Genomic DNA, 15,379 nt, shown 5'->3' on the forward strand with positions numbered 1-15,379 from the left:
CTTTTCAGCAATTGTTGGGGCCTCTCCTTGGCCTCCTGACCCTCAGGTTTGTCGCTCGGGCTGTGTGGATCTGAATATCGCTGATTTTGACTGCCTGGGCAGGGATCCTCTGGTTGGAGGAGGTCTCTTTCAGATGGTCTCAGGAGGGTCTGAGAGGGGTGACTGCGTTGGATGTGTTGGCTGAGGAATTTCTGGCTGGAGAAGGCCAGAGAGCAGGAGGCACATGGGTGGATCTTGGGCTTCGGTTCTGCTGAAAGAGGAAGCTTTTGTCAGGTAGTTGGTTTGGCGTGGTCAGGCCCTCCCCACTCATCATCTAAGTGTTGACAGTGCACGATCTGTCTCCCATCAAGTGTCTTTACAGTCCACTTTTCCGTTCCACTCTTATTCTCTACATCTACAGAAATCCAGGAAGCGGGTGTCAAGGGCCTTTTCTACATATCACCCGTATAGGGACCTTCCAGCTGCATCAGAGGCAGCGTCTCTCCTGATAGAGATGGATCTGCAAGGACTTTCCCTGCGGGTAAGTGTCTGAAAAATCACGTCACAGTGGCCACAGGTATTTACCCTACTGAGGGATAAGACTTGATGACTTAGGTGGAATCTCCTGAGTGGCTCCCTGTGAGGGGAGAGGGTCTATTAAGTTAGGGGCGCCTGGCCTGGAGCTCTCTGCATATGGGAGGCAGCACAGGGGGTGGTTGGAGCAGGTGTGGGTAAATCTGACTTTGCGGTTCCTTGTTCAAAGAGCAGCCTTTGTGCCAATCTCTGCAGGAAGTGAGTTTGAGCGTGGACGAGACCGAGCGGCCCAGGTCCCACTGACTACAGGTCTGGCTCCTGCTGCCCAAACTGGTTCACAAATTTCTCCTCTTTCAGTTTCCCATAAATCATAAAATAAAGGCATATCCTTTCTCAAACCTCACCAGTACTCATACCTCATTTATTTCATTCAGGCTTAATCCACTTAACATGCACTAGGAAGCCCTGTTTAAAAATATATCTCCAGCCAGACTCTTCACAACCTCAATCCCGAGCACATTAGCCAGCCCACTCTCCCCTCATGTCTGGAAATGAAGTGACCTCTGAGGAGACTCCCCGCTGCTGTCTCTTCGCAAAAGTGAACCAAAGCATCGTCTTAGCACAGAGAGCATGCCGCTTGCAGCTGAAAGCCTCGCGGTTGTTCTGTGTCACCCAGGAGGACCCCGGGGCCTGCACGTGGACACAGGCCCTGAGGCTTCCGTGTCCAGTCCAGCCTCCTTCCTCTCCCTCTGTGCTTCCTCCTGCGACCCCTGGCCTGGCCTCGCTTCCCGGCCCTGGGACTGCGGCACTGGCTGCTCCACTGCCTGGAGTCCTTCCCCGCAGGTGTTATCTCTGCAGAGATCTGCCGCACCGTCCTGCACCGCACCCCACCCTCTGCTCACGCTGACCCGAGGCACGTTCCCTGCGCTGGTTTTCCTCAGAGCACAAGCCGCTGTCTGGTGTGAAGCCCCTGCTGCCCCAGGGCAGTGGTTCTGTCTGTTTCGGTGCGTGGAGCCCCGTCTGGCACAGAGCGTGAGCTCACATGACAACAGACTGGAAGAGTAACTGAATGCGCATCACTGTACACGTGTCGCTTAGAAATGGGAGGAAATGAAGCAGAAACAAATAAAGGGCAGAGAGCTGGTAGGTGCTCGAAATGTTGCTTTTTGCTTCTAAGCCTTTCATCAGAAGGTGATGTTACATATTATTTTGCATGAAATATTAAAAATTAGAACTAGCATTTTTAATATAAAATTTTTTCCTAACAGTCATATGAGAAGAATCAAATTCTGAGGCATTTTAACTGCAACTCAACTTACTTTGGACTGGATTGTCCTCTGCTTCGAAATCGGACCTCGGAGACTCCCAGGATGGGGTGGGGTGCTGGAAGAGGGGAGACACTCACCTCTCCCGGTCGCGAGCTCACTCTTCCCCCTGCTGTTCCACTTGATGCCAAGGTCCTGACCGTACTCGTCCCCGTACCAGACCAGCAGCTCACAGCCCGGCCTGACCACCTGGCAGGTTCGGTAGAAGATCTGCCCGTGATACTGTAAGGCCACCAGGTTCTGCTCCTCGTCGTCCCGGGCACAGTTCACATACCTGGGGGCGAGGCCGGGAAAGGGAAAGAAACCTCAGGGGATGAGTGCTCTCCACTCTCCGACCATGCCCAGCTCCTTGCCTTCCGCCTCTGAGGCCGCCCCTCATGTGGACGTTCTGTTCACACCTTCGACCAGGCCATGTGAATTCCCATGCTTTTCTCTCCTTACCTAAGTAGCCATTTTCCGGAGCCCAGTTCCAGACTCATCTCCACCAGGACTGTCCGTGAGGCTGGTGACCTCCAGCTCCTCTAAACTCTGAATTAAGTTCTCTTTCATCCACAGGACTTCGTACTCCTTGGCTAGCACGCAGCCCTCAGCACTCACCCCAGCCTACCTTCTCTCCCGAGGCTTTCTCCCATCTCCCCACGTGTATCCACGTTCCTATTCGCTTGCCCACCCCCTCCCATGGAAACTTGGAGAGAGCTCTGATATAGCTTTAGACACGGAACAGTAATAGTCTGTTCACTGTCTGCCTGCCCTGATGAAAGGAGAGGCCCTCAGAAAATGGCCCTGCTCAGGGCCAAGCTGCCCCCCATTCCTTCTGAGGCCTCAGGGCCCACTTATCACTGGAACCAAGCCTGAGGAGGATGTTGCCCACAGAGAGTCAAGGTCTCCTCTGTTAGGTCATCCTGGCGTGGGCAGTTACTCAAAGATAGAAAAAGTAAGGTTACTGCTCCTAAAATCAATTGGCTAATGTCTGTTTGCAGTATGTTCTCCAACAGGACATGGGTTGTGTGATCTGCTTCAGTACCGATGTTCACTGTCTAAACTGAAACATAAAGGGCATGGTAAGTGTCCATTAACTGAGTTAAAGTGTCCCTGGTGAACCTAGACTCCTCAAGTTGCTTTCAAGTCCACCAGTTTTGTTCAGCATATAGACTTGTATCTTGACGGCACATGCCATATTTTTATTTCCTTATTTCTAGTGTCTTTTGAAATGAAAGAGAATGATATGGAGGGAAAATAGGAAAGAAAATGTGAAAGCTGTTGAGGGAGCCTGGTTGAGAAGGAAAGGGGCGTGGGATGGAGGGAGTCTCAATGTCTACACACTGCAGACTCACGGCACCCACCTCATCCAGTTGGCCCAAGACGTGTCCTTTCCATCCACATACTCGTAGCAGTTCCTCCCTTTGGTGATCTGAGTGTCAGAGAAAGAGTTACAATCTTTCCTTTTTTTTTTTTTTTGGTAAGAAGCAATAGAAGAGCTATTTCCCTGTGTAGTCATTGGTGCTTTTCAGCCTGCATGGATTCAACTGCCAGTCGGGCCACACGGTAAGCTACTTACTCATCATTCCAAGTCTGAGTCTCTTGGTTCATTGAAGGCAAGGGTTCCACAAGGGAGGAGTCACTTCTGTGTACCTCTACACTCTGCTCCCACCTCTCCTCTGACCTTAGATAGAGATCTAAGTGTCTGTAGACTGTGTTCCCACCTCTCCTCTGACCTTTAGATAGAAGACCTGAGTGTCTCTACACTGTGCTCTCACCTCTCCTCTGACCTTTAGATGGAAGTTCTGTGTTCACGCCCAGGACACACAGTATACAGGGCTGACTCTGTCATTGCCGACCGTGTTATCACCATCTGTGTCCTCCCATGTAGACATGAAGTGCCCCCCACCACATACAAGCGGTTAGAGGCCAGAGGACAGGGAAACGGGTGCTTCTCACCAGCCAGGCGTATCCACTGTTGGCAGCCTCTTCATCGTCTGTGATCTGGCCCTCATAGGGGCCAAAGTACAGACCCAGCGGCAGATCGGACGCCTCGTTCCACACTCCAAGCCCAGCGTCAGGAATGCCCGACAGTCTGATGCTTAACCCAGGGGGCAGAGTGAGGACTGAGCGATTGGCATGCCCCTTTTCCACTGCACAGTCCTTTACAAAGGTTGGGGGCCCATGGGCAGCACAGCTGTCGATGAAGAAGTTCTGACACTCCTCACAATCTGGAGGTGAGAACAGGGAATGAGAGGAGTTATAGTGATGTTGCTGGTCGCAATGACCTTCAGAACGACCTGGGGCATTCATGGCCTTTGGCCTCGATCTTGTACCCCAAGTCATAGAGGAAGGGGATGATCGGGGGGCCAAATGGTGACGTGAGGTTAGTGGACCAAGGCCTCGTAGCCCCTTCTCCATGAGTGGGCCAGCGGGGTCACTCACAGAGGTAGTCGTCATCCTGGGGCTCGCTGACCTCATGGTACACGTGGCCCTTTCTTTCCCGTAGACTGTACCTCTTCACTCCAGTCTCCTTTCCTCTGAGTTCTAAGATGGAGAACAGAAGCTAAGGAAGGCTGGTGGGGTCTGGGGAGTTAGTCCCTGTTTTATCAGAAAGTGTGAAATCTCCTACCTGTCCCTCTATACACTTTGTTAAAACTTTCTTACATGTAGTTTTCAAACTTTACTTTTGGAATTTTATGCTTTTATGATACAATATTAATTTCTTGGCCAGACTGCATGGCTTGTGGGATCTTAGTTCCCTGACTTGGAATGGAGCCCACACCTCCTTCAGTGGAAGGGTGGAGCCTTAACCACTTAAACACCAGGAAGTCCTTTCTCTATGCTTTGTTTTTTGTCCCTTTAACTACAGGTTCAGGAGACTGAGGCTCCACTGACCACAGATGCCCAGTTCAGTGATAGCATCTTGCACTTCCTGTTAGTAGGTTTAACTTCCAAACCATCTTACTTGGGAAATAGTTCAATGACACCTCTACTCAGAAAATATATGGTAAGGGCTCATGATACCTAAGGCACTGAGCAGAGGTCTGGGCATAAACACTAACAAAGCTCGGTTCCCATTATCACAGCTGGATTTATTGAACTACTTGTAGGTGTCAGACTTTTGCATTTAATGTAAGGCTTTCAAGCACTGTATGAGTCATGTACCTTATCCTCACTTTACAGATACCAATCAGGACCTCAGAAAATGTATAAGATTTTCCCAAGTCCCCAGGGCTAACTTCATGTCTCAGATCAGTCCAGCTTTAACCCATGCATACCCAAAGTCCATGCCACACACCTAGTCCATGCTTATTAGTTTTTCTATAGGGTTTAGAGGAACTAATTAGAGGAACTCCCCAAATTTTCTCTTACCGACTTTTTGTCTGGGGTGCTGTCCAGTGTTCCTTGCTTTTCTGGGAGTGGGGACCGGTTTCTGAGCCTGCTTGGAGCCACTTGTCTTCAGTGATTTTGCTGCTCCCGGCATTTCCTTCAAACCAGATTCATTACTTAATGGTGTCCTGGACATTCTCTTCCATGTGAGTAAAAGACAACATGCATTTCTTTAGTTCTTTAGGACTTTATGAAGTGTTTTCACATGCATGACTTGAGTTAATACTTTGACAATTCTTGGAAATACCTGATTTGGGGGGAGGGGGTCTGAACACTGGAGTGTAAAAAAAGGACCTACATGGATAGTGAATCAAAACTAGAATTGATATCTTAAGGTTCTTCCCCTTCAACTTTCTGAATAAAAGTGCGAGCAAGGCAGGGAGAATAGCTGGAGGTCAGGGAAAGAAGAGGGTAAGGGCTGGTAGAGAGATGCGGGGGGTTTCTATTAATTAGTGGCCCTTTGATGGACGAGGAACTATGGTAAATTACAGAGGGGGCAAAACACATCTGGAAAATAAGGTGACAAAACAGTGAGATTAAGAAGAGAAAAGACGATTGGCAGAAACCCATTTAGACAATAAAGAAAATGTGATGAAAGCTGCAGGGTGCCATGTCCTAGCGACAATGTTTGGAATTAAAGTAGCTGGTCTCATCAGTTCTCCTTGAACAAGGCTGTATGACTAGCTGGTTCTACTCAATTTTCTGATCCATGAATTGGTATACAGGCTAATTCTTAATATTATAGTGGACATGAAATTTAATAACCTTCAACAAATTGTTGTGTGAGCTATTTAATACAGTAAGAATGTGAGCGTATATCTCTGGTATCAATTTATTCCCTAAACTGCATCTATATTTGAAATCTAGCTCACAGATACTATCTTCAGCATTCTTTGACCTTTCTACTCCTAGATGAATGCTTAAATGTGGAGTCACTCATTCATAAAGCATTCAGGGGGCCCTCAGGGACTTTGAGCTGGGCTTGGACTTCTGAGAATGAGTGGGTGTGGGCTAGGCTCTCAAAGCTCGCCACACAGGGGCAGGCTAAACACATGATTCCAAACAGGAGATTTGCCTAATTGGAGCTCAGAGGAAGGAGTTGTTACTCCCTCTTATAAAAATGAGCATTTGAAATAATGCCCAGATGATGAGTTTCTACTCAAATGTGGGTAATCTATGTGAAGTCCTTCTGTTATTTTCTTATTTGTTGCTTTTCAGTCATAAACCTGAGGCTTATCAGGGTTGCAATTTGCTTCGTCTTATTGGAGTGGGAAGCTCTGAGATAGGGATCTTCTCTCCTTCTTCATCATGGACTGTCCACTCTACAAGCTGCCCGGCATGTCCTTAAGCTTCTTCATCTTGGACCATCCACTCTACAAACTGCCCAACATGTCCTTAAGCTTCCCTTAGTCAGATGTCTTAGCATATCCCTCCGTAGTACAGAACAAAAGAACTGAGGTTGAAAACATCTCTCAGATAAATGATATAAAGATGTATGAATAAGCTTCAAAGAACTATGGAAGCTTTAATCAGTTTGTAAGGGGTTTAGAGTACGTGCATTGGTTTAGATTGCACTACCAGTGATACTGTGATCCCAGGCATATAATTAAATGTTTTCACCTCATTTGTTTGGGTCTATAATGGTGATAGCTATTTACCTAATTATAGGTACTGTAGGATTGTTTTAAGGTTTAAGTAAGTTTATTCACATAAAATGCTTAAAGTCTGAAATATTTTCAAAATAACATAACAATAGAACAGGATACTATGGTTGTTGCTCTTACTAACTATAAAGGTGGTGATGATATCAGACAGTGTGCTAAAGATTCAGCACAGGATGCTGCAGTCTCCAGGATCTCTGTGTTTTCTCCTATTCTCACCTGTGACTGGATACATGAGGAGGATATTTTGGAAACAGGATTTGGGAAATACGCACCTTGTGGTGTTTACTGTGCTCCACTCTGTAGGGCATCGAAGAAGGTTTACCTAAAAAGTGATGAGAATCAGTGTTTTGGTTGGTAAATGTTTCCAAACTCTGGGTATTCTAATTAAGGACACATAATTCTAAGCCAGAGAGTGACAAAGACAATGATTACCAAAGGAGGAATGGAAAATGATTTCTGTATCATCAACTCCCATGGTTCCACTGAGAGCATTACATAATTTTCTTAAAATTAAAAAAAATATGAAACTTCATCTGTGCCTCATCTGATATTCATAAAGTATCTAATAAATTTACTAGTCTTTCATGACAAAAGTACTCAACAATGTAGACATAGTAGGAAGTGACTGCAATATAATAAAGGTCATATATTGAAAGGCTATCTCTAACATCATAGTCATCAGTGAAAAAGATCAAAGAAAAAAGGCAAGGATGCCCGTTTTCAACATTTCTGTTCACCATAATATTAGAACTCCTAGCCAGCACTGTAGGTTAGAAATGGAAACAAAAGGCTTCCATTTGGAAAGAAAGAAGTAAAATCATATCTGTTCACAGGTGCCGGTTTTATGTGTAGAAAAATCTTTAAATCCACATACACAAAAAACCTGCACAGAAAGTTGCACGATACAAAATCAACATTCAAATATCTTTCCGTGCATGAAGAATGACCATTCCACAAAGGAAAATAAGAAAACAATACTATTTATTTTTTATTTTTTTGAAGCTATAGTCGAGTTAAATTAAAAAAAAAAAAAAAATTTATTTTTATTTATTTGTTTGTGCCAGGTCTTTGTTGTGGCATGTGGGATCTAGTTCCCTGACTAGGGACAGAACCGAAGTTCTCTGCATTGGGCGTGTGGAGTCTTAGGCACTGGACAAATAATCTTATTTATAATAGCATTGAAAAGAATGAAGTAATTAGAAACAAACGTAAGGAGATGAAAGACTTATATGTTGAAAATTACAAAATATTGCTGAAAGGAGTCTGACATAAATAAATAGAAAGGCATCTCATGTTTATGGATTTGGAGGCTTAATATTATTAAGCTGTTCATACTACCCAAAGCAATTTAAAGATTCAATGCAATTCCTATTAAAATCCCAATGGAAGTTTTTTCGGATATAGCAAATCCATCCAACAGTTAACACGGAATCTCAGAGCACCCCAAATAGGCAAAGCAATCTTAGAAAGAACAGCAAAGCTGGAGGCCTCTGATTTCAGAACACACTACAAAGGTACAGGAACCACAAGAGTGTGGATTTGGCAAAACATGTGTGCTTAGTCGCTCAGTCTTCTTGACTTTCTGTGACCTTTTGGACTGTAGCCCACCAGGCTCCTCTGTCCAGGGGATTTCTCAGGCAAGAATACTGGACAGGGTTGGCATTTCCTTCTCCAGGGGATCTTCTTAACCCATGGATTGAACCCGCATCTCCTGTGTCTCCTGCACTGAAGGCAGATTCTTCATCTGCTGAGCCACTGAGGAAGCTGGCTGGCATAAAGACAGATATGTCAATCAATGGAACAGAATAGACAGCCAGAAATCAACTCTTGGATACATGGTCTAATGATCTTCATCTAGGGTGTCAAGATAATGGGGAAAGTTTAATCCCTGTTATGAATGGTGCTGGGGAAACAAAATAACCATATGCAAAATAATGAACATCTTACATCTTGAAGAAAAATCAATTCAGAATGGATGAAACACCTATATGCAAGACTTGATAAGACCCTTAGAAGACAACAAGGGTGAAGCCTCAGGACACTGAATCAGCAATGATTTCTTAGATATGGTGCCAAGTGCACAAGGATTAGGAAAAAAGTAAAAATAGACAAATGAGATTAATCTTAAAACCACTGTGCATCAAAGACACTAAACAGAGTTGAAAAGGCCACCTATAGGATGGTAGAAAATATTTGTAAAATCTGCATCTGATAAGGGATTACTAAGCATACACCAGTTTGAAGGCTACCTATAAGCCAGGAAGAGAACCTGTTTGAACATGATGGCACCTTGATATCAAATTTCCATGTTCCAGCATTGTAAGAAAACAAATTTCTGTGGTTTAAGGAATGCAGTCTGTTTTGTTATGGCAGTCTGCTCTGACTAACAGTGAGAGAAGTATACACAAATGGCCAGCAAATATATGAAAAGATGCTCAATATTACTAATCGATAGGGAAATACAAATTGAAAACTTCTGTGATGGGCAATATGTATAAGAAGACAATAGCAAGTTTGGTAAGGATATAAAGAAATTGGAACCCTTATAAACTATTGTTGGCAATGTAAAATGTTGCAAGCTTTCTAGAAAAGACTATGGAGTTTCCACAGAAAATTAGAAGTGCTGTATGATCTAGCAATCCCACTCAAGAATGTGTTTCTGTAAAAAATTAAAAGCAAAATATTGACTAAATAGTGGGCAAATGTATGGTCATTGCCGTATTCTTCCCAATGGGCAATATGTGTGAGCAATCTAAATGATCATTGGTGGATAAAAGATAAAGATTATATATAAGACATATGTTATAGCTCTTATATCCACATGCACACAACAGAATGTTTTGAAGCCTTAAAAAAGAATTCTGTCATATGCTACATCAAGGATGGGCCTTGATGATATTATACTAAGTGAAATATACCAATCAAAAATGGCAAATATGGCCTGATTCCACTTCTATGGGGTATCTAAATTAATCAAATCCATGGAAACAGAAAATATAATCGTGGTTGCCAAGGGCTGTGAGGAGGAAGGTTTGGAGAATTGTTCCTCAGTGGGTTAGGGCTTCAGTCACGCAAAATGTAACATTTCTATAGATTTGTTGTATAGCAATGCGTTTATATATCCCCAGTGGCTCAGCAGTAAAAAATCCATCTGCAATGCAGGAGATGCAACAGATGCAGGCCCAATCCCTGGGTTGGGAAATCACCTGGAGCAGGACATGGCAACCCACTCCAGGATTCTTGCCTAGAGAATCCCATGGACAGAGGAGCCTGGTGGGCTCCAGTCTATGGGGACGCAGAGTCAGACATGACTGAGCGATTAGCAATGTGGCCACTAACACTAACGTGTACATAGTTAGCAGCGGTGTGCCATAGACTCAGAAACTGCTAAAAAGGTAAATAAAGACGAGTAGGCGTATGGTGAACCGAGGCGTATGTATTCCCCATGAAGATTCTCTCCTTATGTCAAAACCTTTGCAGACAACCAAATGTTTGGTTTTCATGTCCCTTTCACTAGTTTTAATAACATCAGGGAACAGAGAGACTTCCCTAGTGCACAGTGGATGAGAATCTGCCTGCCAGTGCAGAGGACACAGGTTCGATGGCTGGTCCAGGGAGATGCCACTTTCTGCGGGGCAGCTGAGCCTTTGTGTCAGAAACTACAGAGCCTGCACGTGCTCTGCAACGAGAAGACACTCACCGCAACCAGAGAAAGCCCATGGACAGCAATGAAGACCGAGTGTAGCCAACTAAATAAATAATTTTTAAAAATCTGGGAGAACAGAAATCCATAGATGGAGAATCATAGAACTATCTAAATTGTTTTCTCCAGTCAGGCAGTTTAACTCTCATAAACTGTTTTAGCAGCAGAAGAGGAAGTGAGCTGCTCACTTCTATTTTATAATGAGTGTACTTTATTTTATTTACCTGATGCCATCTCTGGTCAGTGAAATGTGGGAGAGATCATAGAGCATAAATAATTCTCTCCAATCCTTTCCGAGAATCAAAATAAAGAATTAGTTTAACCTTAGGGTAAGGAGATCACCGATCTTGTTTTATATACATACATAAATAATGTATCTTGACATAATATGTTAATCATTTCCTCTTTGAAGAGATTTAATCCAATAACCAATAACCAATCTGTTTGGTGAATTTATTTCTAAGGTTTGTTTAACTGCCTTTCACTAAGAATGTTTAGCAAGATAATTCTTTTTTTAAAAGAATGATAAATTTTAACCATAAAACTTTTGAGCGTTACACTGGAAAGCCTATACATTCATCTTCATTCAGGCTAATGTCAATATTCAGCCACAGACACTTGGGAATGCTGAAAATTATGTTTTCCTTGCTAATGGCTGAGATGTAGTTGAGACCTAAGCCCAGGCTGGTTTCAGGAAGACACGTCCACACCCTCCTGGCCTCTCACCTTGCTGCCTTGGTGTCCATTCTTCATCAGAATCCTCAGTGTCATCTACCTGGGGCTTGATGGCCTGCCTGCGGGGATGCATGAAAGTTGGTCGAGTGGCTCTGAAACCTGGAAAGAAGCAAAACATTTGTTCTAAGAAGGGGAAACAAAGCGCAGAAGCAATGGGAAGTGTCACAGAGTCAGGGAATCTGTGGGATGCGCTGGGGGAATCTAGAACAAGGCAAGAGGTGAGCTCTGCACTGCAGGGTCACCCTCCCTCTGGTACAGAACTGTAAACATTTCCTCCAGGTTAGTCTCCACACAAAAGGAAACTGTGAGCAGGTGAAGCCACCTAAGAGCAGGCCAAGTGAACCCTGAGGGTGAAGACCTGTTTCAAGTTTCCCAGGCTCACAGGCGCCCAGCACTTCCTGTTACCTATAGCAATCAGCGCTTCGTAGTTTCTTTTCACATTCCTATATCGGATTTTTTCCCATTCTCCCATCTCTTCCCATTCTTCCTTGGAGAAGTATACGGAGATGTCTTTGAAAGCATCTTTGTCCTAAGGAAAATAATAGATTTCATCAGTGATTTACTAATCTAAGTCAGGCCTTAGAGCTGAGCCTTCTCCTCCACCTTTTGTGCGGGGAGTAGCCTGAAGCTCCTGGATGGTCTATGTGAGACAGGGATGAAGACTTTCCTTCCCGACTGTGTCCTGCTTTACTGAACAACCACTGAGCATTTTCCTAACTCTCCCTGGACACAGAGCAGTTGAGAAGCTAGTGTCCTGTTTTGTCCCACTCCAACCCACCATCTCAGACAGGACCAGGTATTCCCATCCTGTGTACAGTCACAGGGACGTTCACTCAGCTGCCAAGGCAAGCAGTCTGTGGTGCTTCAGGGACCAGCGCCGTGTCCTTCCTATAGAGCTGGCTTCGAGCCCAGCTTTGCTGCCTCCACCTCTCACCGTGGGCTTCCCCTCTGTTCTCCCGGCATTTCCCTCAGTGCTCTCCTCTTGAGACCTGTTCGGCCTCATGGCCACTGGAGTGCTCAAGGCCAAGGTGCCTGTGGAAGAAGAAGGTGCTGAGATAGCCCAGACCGGTGTCCAGAGCCTGAGCTGCCTGCCTTGGGTGGAGTATCCAGGGCAGGAAGATGAGGGGAAAGTCAGGGTGAGGGTATTGGTGGGATGGATGGATCCTGACTAGATATGACAGATCAGCGTAATATGAACTAGATTTGGTTTCTTTGGTTCACCTACAATTCAGCCGCTCTGAGGGAAGGCACTGGGAGGGATGTGTCTGTGGGTGACGGAGGGATTCTCGAGGAGACCCGGAAATCCCTAACTGCTGAACTGGGGTCAGGCTGAAACCAGGGCTCTGTTCCAGTGAAGCAGAGGGAATGTTTTTCCAAGAAGGGTTTCGAGGATCTCCTCCTGGGGACTCAGAAAAATCTGGGCATAACGTAGGTTCTACGTCTAAGGGAGAAGTCGCTCTGCTTGAGGAAATCTGTTTCCCATGGGCTGAAGTAACTGGGGTCCTCAGACAGGGGGACTGGGGATCTTTTTTCTGATGTTGAATGCGCAGGGTGAGAAAACTTGGGATCTGTGAGGCTGAAGGAAATCGTGGGTTTCTTTTTAAGGGACTTTAGGGCTCCGACAGGCAGAACAATTAGGGTCTTGAGGAGGAAGAGTTTTTTTTTTTTTTTTTTTTTTTTTTTTTTTCAGTGTTTTTTTTTTTTTTTTTTTTTTTTTTTCAGTGGGTTTTGTCATACATTGACATGAATCAGCCATATAGTTACATGTATTCCCCATCCCGATCCCCCCTCCCACCTCCCTCCCCACATGGAAGCAACCTAGATGACCATCAGCAGATGAATGGATAAGGAAGCTGTGGTACATATACACCATGGAATATTACTCAGCCGTTAAAAAGAATTCATTTGAATCAGTTCTAATGAGATGGATGAAACTGGAGCCCATTATACAGAGTGAAGTAAGTCAGAAAGATAAAGAACATTACAGTATACTAACACATATATACGGAATTTAGATAGATGGTGGCGATAACCCTATATGCAAAACAGGAGGAAGAGTTTTAAGAGCTCCCAGGCGGAGGTATTCAGGGTCTCCGAGGTTTAGGAAATTGGTCTCTCTGCGGGTGGTATTTTTAGGTTGCCTCAGGCTGAGGGGAACTAGGGTAATCTAGGTATTTGAATGTCGCAGCAGTAGGGGATTCGGTGTTTCTGTGGGTGAAGGGACTTGTAATCCCTGAAGCTGACGAGAGGCAAGCCCGCTTCAGATTAGGACTCAGGTTAGTCAAAGTTGACGGGATTTCGGGCCTCCCAACCTGGAATTTGAAGCCAACAGGCTAAGGGTTTATGAGGGCTGCCCAGGACGCGTTCCCTTCAGCCTCCCTGCTGTCCTGCCGCGCTGCCCACCTTCTCCCCAGGAGCGTTAGAAGTTCAGCGAAGTCCAGTCCTTCGGCGCTGTGGTGAAGTGACGGGCCAGCAGGCTGCCTGTACCCTGTCAGGCACAAGCGACCAATCGGCGTTGTGACTGAGGCGGTCTGGCCAATAGGCGCCCGGAGGGTGCGGAGCGCGATGGAGGCCCCGCCCCACCGCTCGGGGATTGGCTGCTATGTGGGCGTGTCTGTCACGCCTCCAGTGCGCAGGCGCATCTTGGCTGGTCTCTGTTTTCAGGCAAGGCCTCTGAGGCCTGGATCCTCAAGTGGGCGGGTTGTCCTCAGGCTGAATGTTTCTTTCCAGTGCCCTCAACCGGTATATCGGCTCCACCAGACTGTAACCGCGCTCCCGGAGTTTATCCTAGGCCCCCCTGTGCCCTGCCTTATCAAATCCAGTTTTGGCGAGAACTCTTATGTGGTGAGTACTGCATTATTCATGGGAAATGGTGTAATTAACTACATTCTGATGAGATGCACGATAAACACCGTATGCTCAAAGATTTAAACACAACGCGTGGAATATGTATGTTAGAAAAAACTTGGAGGATTTTTAACCTGAAAGTAGAAGTGGCACTGATGAGCCATCTGTTTATTTAATGTGGGTATGAAAAGCCTTCAGAAATGAGGTATAAGTAAAACCTCAAAGCCTTGCAAGTGTTTTCTGTAAGCCAAGGCATCGATCTGGAGGACTGTGGATCCATAGAGCTGAGTTTGCCTGACACCTACTGGCCTCACAAGATAAAATAGGGACACTGGTTCTGGCACTTAGGTAGCTTTGCTCACAGAAAAATAATGTCATTTCCATGCATTGGAAGCAAGGGGACTGATTGTAGAATTGGTATCAAGTGGTGGTTGGGAGTCTGGATGGATTAATGTTACCAGAAAAGCGAGTTTCCCTCTTGGTGGGTGTAGAGCCAGAAGGTACAACCCAGCCAAACCTCATGGGAAGGAAAAGTGTATTACTTGCAGAACTATGGAGAACACCACCGAGCTTTCCAGAGCAGTGTCTCTGTAAACCACAAAGTTGGATAAGCTTTAATCTATGAGTACAGGTATGCTCTGGCTTCTGTGGTGACTCAGATGTTGAACAATCTCTGCATAGCAGAAGACCCGGGTTCAACCCCTAAATGAGGAAGATCCCAAGAGGAGAGCGGGGCATTCATTCCGCTCCAGTTCTTGCCTGGAGAATCCCATAGACAGAGGAGGCTGGTGGTCCATGGGGTTGCTAAGAGTCAGACATGAGTGAATAACACTTTAACTCTACAGGCACGTTCATTAAGGGTCTTGGGCTGTGGGAGACTCCAAGCTTCAGTTGATTGAAGTTTTGAGAGTCAGAACCAGTCACCATCAGCATCCCTTACATTCCAGCTGGTCTGGTATACATATAGCTATCTATTCTTGATATAGATATAGATATCTATTCTTCTTCATATTCTTTCTTCTTATCATTTCAATTCAGTCACTCAGTCGTGTTTGACTCTTTACATCCCCATGGCCTGTAGCTCTCCAGGCCTCCCTGTCTATCAGTAACACCCGGAGTTTACCCAAACTCGTATCCACTGATTCAGTGATGCCATCCAACCATCTTATCCTCTGTGGTCCCCTTCTCCTCCTGCCCTCAATCTTTCTCACCATCAGGGT

At 45.4% G+C, this 15,379-nt stretch overlaps 2 pseudogenes; both read right to left on the reverse strand.

Annotated features, from left to right (window-relative positions):
* LOC136161842 (histone-lysine N-methyltransferase PRDM9-like) overlaps positions 1 to 15,379 on the reverse strand; it is a 59,819-nt pseudogene that overhangs the window by 781 nt on the left and 43,659 nt on the right.
* LOC136159664 (histone-lysine N-methyltransferase PRDM7-like) lies at positions 43 to 11,385 on the reverse strand (annotated as a pseudogene).

The sequence above is a fragment of the Muntiacus reevesi genome, chromosome 2 (genome assembly GCF_963930625.1).
Source record: "Muntiacus reevesi chromosome 2, mMunRee1.1, whole genome shotgun sequence".
Classification (NCBI taxonomy): domain Eukaryota; kingdom Metazoa; phylum Chordata; class Mammalia; order Artiodactyla; family Cervidae; genus Muntiacus; species Muntiacus reevesi.